This window comes from Castanea sativa, chromosome 12, assembly GCF_040712315.1.
Source record: "Castanea sativa cultivar Marrone di Chiusa Pesio chromosome 12, ASM4071231v1".
Taxonomy (NCBI): domain Eukaryota; kingdom Viridiplantae; phylum Streptophyta; class Magnoliopsida; order Fagales; family Fagaceae; genus Castanea; species Castanea sativa.
The window spans coordinates 48471727-48477767 of record NC_134024.1 but is presented as its reverse complement, the minus strand read 5'-3'; positions in this window follow the sequence as shown (position 1 = coordinate 48477767).

Below are 6041 nucleotides of genomic sequence, written 5' to 3'. Positions count from 1 at the left end.
AATATCTAGCAAATCCAAATGCTTTAACAGCTGCATGCATCACTATCTATTGCTGTAGGATTATAAAAATAATTCAAATTTGATGAATGGTTGATGATTGTTATAGTTACTTTATGAACTAAGCTCCAATTTTAGATGCTTACACATTGAAGGTATACAGTATCCTCTTAACTGTAATAGAGTTGAGTGTTTTTGTATTTTTGACATTTTTCTTTTAGGTCTAGTAAGTACTTACACTAAATTATAACGAGAAGCTGTTATTTGCAATATAATTAGTTAACTTCTTGAGTTTCTTGCTTGTGTATTTCTCTGCATTGAACTGCCTTCTAACTTTTTTTACATTGAAATGTTGAATTTTAAAGTTGCTTGCATTTTAGGATCCAGTGGCAAAACAACACATTGGAATTGGAGTTGAAATATATAAAAATGCAGGAAGTGCAGCTAGAGTTTTATGAAGTTTTTGTATTTTAGTTTTACTCGGGAGAATTCTATTCTAGTTTTATTCAAGTGAATTTGTAGAACACGTAGTGTTAATTTAATAAAGAAATTTTAAACTAAGTACAGTGTTTAAGGTATTGTTTGGAAGATTGACAACTGTAGAACTTCATCCTATGTTGTATTCTATATTGTGTATTGCCTGGTCTGTTTACAGATTAAGTAGACCGGATAATGTCTGAATCACAAGAACTTATAGGTTCTACAGTTGCTGTGGACTTAGTTCCTCCAAAGGTGTCTTATTTAATGTGCTAGCATTGAAAATCGAATTCTCTGTTAAGGTGATGGTAGACCTGCATATTCCTCCTGCCATAATTTGTTAATGCAAATATTGGTAGTAGCTGTATCTGTTATATAGGAGTAATGCTTTGTTAGCATTTCAAAAACTAATTTCCTCCCCGACTAAAAGGGCAAAACAAAGAGATAAAACGTTCTGTTTTTTGATGATTTTAAGAAGTTATTTAGATGTAGAAAATCTAAAGTTTTAAATTTTAGTAGAGGCGCCTATCAAAAAATTTCAATAGAAGCAAAACATAATTGCTTATTTGTTCTAAAATGAATGGCAATCCATTGCCACCGCTGTTTCTATGGCCATAGCCATAGCCGGAGCAATTATTAGCTGCTTTCAAAGCACATGTGATGTGGTACTCCCTTCTTTCGTGTTCATGATAAATCATCTTAATTAAATTCATGGCGAGATCTACTATGAATGTGTGAGAAATGAGCTCCATATCATCATTTTTCAGAAGCATCAAATAATTTTTTATAACCCCTGAGTCTCTGACCACAACAAAAAGACACTAACTTTACTGAGTCAACCTATGCATTCCTACTAGTGTCATGGATATTGGATACCACTGTGATACAATATCAACAAGTAACAAGGAAAATCTTTTAAGTATAGGACCTGGGCATGGGAGGGCCTAGGATATAACAACATATATATCTGACACTTCTGTTCTCATGAAATTTTCCTTAAATTAAGGGTACAATTATTGGAAATATATAGGAAAACTACTTAAATGAATATAATTAAATTCTTCTTAATATAATTCAATATTTTGTCTTTTCTACATAGTACTTATCAAATTAAAACCACCTCACATATTGGCACTATAGCATAATTGCATCTACTCCTAATTGTTATCACCATTGTCCTTAGAAATGGTCATGTGTAATTTTACATAGAGAGAGGGGGCAGACTTGATTGTGAAGACTTCAACTGTAAAATCTGGCGCTATAGCATAACTGCATCTACTCCTAGTTGTTATCACCATTGTCTTTAGAAATGGTCGTGTAATTTTACACCGAGAAAGGGGGCAAACTTGATTGTGAAGAGTTCAACTGTAAAATCTTGTATTGAAGAAATTATAGCTACAATGTGGACAGTGGCGACGCCACTCAGAAGCCAGGGTGTTCCTAACACCCTGGCTTGAATTTTTTTTAATTTTTTTATATATAATAATTTAATTTTTTTTATTTGTTTACCCTTAAAAAAAAAATAGGAACACCCTCAAAATTTTTATGCCAAAAAAATTTTGAACTAAAAGGCATGCAGAGGCAGGGGTGTGTGCACACATGAGGCGTGTGCTTACGCACAATGAAGTGTGTGCTAGACTCCTAATAGTTAGTAAAAAAAATGAATGAAGCAACTAAACACAAATAATTAATAATTTAATTAACTAATACATTATAAAAGACAAACAAATTAAATTATGTTACGCTAAACAAAAATTAATAATTTTATAATTTAATAATTAATGAAACAACAATACAACAAATTATAGTTTATAAAAGACAAACAAATTTATGAAACAACTAAACAACAATAATTAATAATTTTATTAATATTTCAAATAAATTTATAGTTTATTGTACCGGTACCTTTGTTCATTAATTTCTTTTGTTTTTATTTTTTTTTAATTTTTTTTCTTTTGAGGTTTTTCGATGTGCAGAATGCAAATTTGTTTTGGTTTTAAGAATTTTTTTTTTAAGTACAAACTTCATGCTTGCCAAATTTTGAATTGCGGCCAGTATTTACCGAAATGTCCCGAAACACCTGAAATAGACCGAAATGACCCAAAATTTTTTCAAAGTGGAATAGGAATACCCTGAATAAAATTCCTGGAGTCGCCACTGAATGTGGATGACCAAAATTCACATGTAATCCATTTTATTTTTATTTTATATCATCTTGTATTTTGAATGGACAAGATGAGATGGAGGGATCACAATTCACAAGTAATTCATTCATATAAATCTAAGAATACATTCAATTGTATTCTCAATATAATAACATGTTTAATTGGTTGACTATAAATGGTAGGGTGGAGACTTTCTATTCACAACTTTTTATATGAACTTATTATATTTTTTTTCCTTCTACAACTCACACAAATTATTTTAATAAATCTTGAAATTAAGTGTGCAATTTTTTATTTTTCCGGTAAACAAACGCATATATTAAAGAAACTAAGTTCTTATAAACCAACTCAGAACAGCATTAGAGTTTCCAAACTCTATTAAAAATGAAGGGCAAATTACAAATTACCTACCTATGGTTTGGCCAAAATTTAAATTGTCTGCTTGTGGTTTGAAAAATGACACTTTACCCACATGAGGTTAGCTCAGTTAAAATTTCATAACACACCTCTGTTAAAAAAATAGCTAAATATGTAATTTTGCTCTACTTTTATGTTTATTTCTTCCACACAAAAAAAAAAAAAACATAAAAAAACAGGATAAAAAAGGATCCAATGGAACATTTTTATCATGGGATTTCAAACCATAGGTAGACAATTTAAATTTCAGTCAAACATTAGATGGGCAAAGTGTTAAATTTCAAACTACAAGTTACTCATATGTGGTTTGGCCAAAATTTAAATTTTAGTCAAACCTCAAGTAGATGAAGTGTCAAATCTTAAACTACAAATAAATAATTTAAATTTCAACCAAATCACATACGAGTAAGTTGTAATTTGCCAAAAAAAAAAGAGAGATGACGTGGTTCCTCATACAAAATGACAGTCCCCCCCCCCCCCACCCCCCTCCTTTTTTTAAGGGGATTCTAGCTATTTTTCTATGCATATGGAGGTCTGTGTGGGCTCCACGCGGAGAAAAAGTAGCTAAAGTTGGGTTTGGCAGTCAAAGAAAACAGGAAAAAAAGGATAATCTAACAAATTAATCTAAAATTTTTATTTTAAATACTTATTTATTATCTTATTGGAGTAGTTCAACCATATTTATTATCATATTTTTTAATAATTTTTTTAAATAAAATTTGTATTATTTTTAATATGTTTTAATAAATAAAGATATTATAATTCAATTAAGTATCCCAAATTACAAAGTGACAATATTGTCCAATTTTAATAAATTATGATACTGTGAGTGAGCACATTTTGTTTTAGATTCCGTCTACAAGTAGCCCACACCTTCCAGGTGTGTTCCTAGCATTTTCCGTTTTTTTTTTTTTTTCAGTTTAGTAGCCCACGTCCACGTGAAAGCTGGAAAAAAAAAAAAAAAAAAAAGCTGGTTTGCAATAAATACTAAATAAAGTGCTGGTTTGGATCCAGCTTATGCTGCGTCTGCGTTTTGTTTTTTTTTTTTTTTACCCAGCCGCAAGGTTGGACTTTTCAGCCATGAACAGTGCACAATGCACTGTTCATGAGTCTCACAAATTTTACTTTTCAGCAACTTTTTCATTAAAAATGAGTCACACGGTACTATTCACACATTTAAAAATTATTTTGCTACAGTATTTTCAGTTTTCAGTTTCAGCAAAATAAGTTCTATCCAAACGGACCCAAAGAAGGAAGAGTTTATGCGACAACTTATAGTAGAATGCCCTGCCCACCGACTCTAATAAAAAATAAAAATAAAAAGCAAAAATTAGTCTGATAATAAAACAAAGAAGAAAGACTTTTTAATTTTTATGCAACCATTTATGTGGGATGCCCACTGTGCCCACCGACTAAAATTAATTAATTAATTGGTAGGTCATAGAAAGTGACATTATTGTTTAATTTTAATAAATTGTGACGTGTGCAAGGGGCTTTACCTTGTGTTTTCCTTAGCATTTTCTGATTTCCTTTTGTATTTTTTTGTTTTGGAATTTGGATAGCTTCCAAGTATTTCTCTATGCACATGGAGATTTGCACAGATGGAGCCCACGTCCACGTGAAAACTGAAAAAAAACAAAGAAACCAAAAAAAAAAAAAAAAAGTTGGTTTGGCAATAAATATTAAATAAAGAAGAAACACGACTATTGACCCATCTGCTCAATTATAAATATTAAATTGTGACATGATAGCTTATAGTGGGATGCCCTGGCCAACGACTCTAATAAAAAAAATTAATTGATGGGTCCTTGAAAATGAACTGCTGACTCATCTGCTCACTCTTAATACAAGTAAACAACCACATACTTTCCTATGTGTTAATTTAATAAAGAGATTTTAAACTAAGTACAGTGTTTAAAGTGTCGTTTGGAAGATTGACTATTGCGAAACTTCACCCTTTGTTGTATGTATTCTATGTTGTGTATCTGTACACAAATTGGTCTTCCACTTAACGCCATGGTATTGCTTGGTCCGTTTACAGATTTAGTAGATCGGATAATGTCTGAAACACATGAACTTGAATGCTCTACCGTTGTTGTGTACTCAATGACTCCAAAGATGTCTTATTTGATAGAGAAGTACATATATCATTTCATCTTTATAGTTTTGTCTTGCTAACAATTTCCTTTTATTTTAGGACAAAGTTTGCCAAGTACTCTAACTCTACTAATTATTTTTTTATTAGATATGAATTTTGATTAATGTGCCATTAGATAACATTTTCTTTTTATGTTCTTTATATTTGTAAAATTTTCAAAAGGTTAAAAATAAATATTTATATCATCAATTAAATATTTAAATTTTAAGTTTTTATAATCTAAAATTATGCATTAAAAATAAATTTATAGATCAACTAATAAATAACGTTTGATTAACATGAAATTTAATTTGTATATTAAAAACATAAAGAACAAGCACTCCAGCAGATAGATTTTCAAAATATATAAACATGTTAATTTATTCAGTAGGAGTTGTAGCCATTGGCTACAAATAAACTTTGTCCTTTATTATTATTATTTTTTACAGAGTATTATTTAGCAAAAATAACCTAGAGAGGGACTGACATTGACAAATAATCCATTCAAATAAATATAAGTAAAATTTAATTTTACAATATGTTTAAGTTGTTGATAAGGTAAAAACTTATTCACCATTTTTTATGTCAACTTATCGCCCTTTCTTCCACAACTCACGGTAGACCATTTTGATAAATTGTGATATTGGCCCTTGTCTTCCTCCTCAATATGTTTAAGTGTTTTCTTTTTCTTTTATTTTGAATAGCTTCCAGGTATTATTCTGTGCAAGCACATGGAAGTCTGCACAAATGGACCCACATGAAAATAGCTACAAAAGTTGCTGGTTTGATAGTAAAATTAAAATAAAGAAGAAACAAAAGGTCGTGGAGCCCAGGTGAAAAAAACAGCA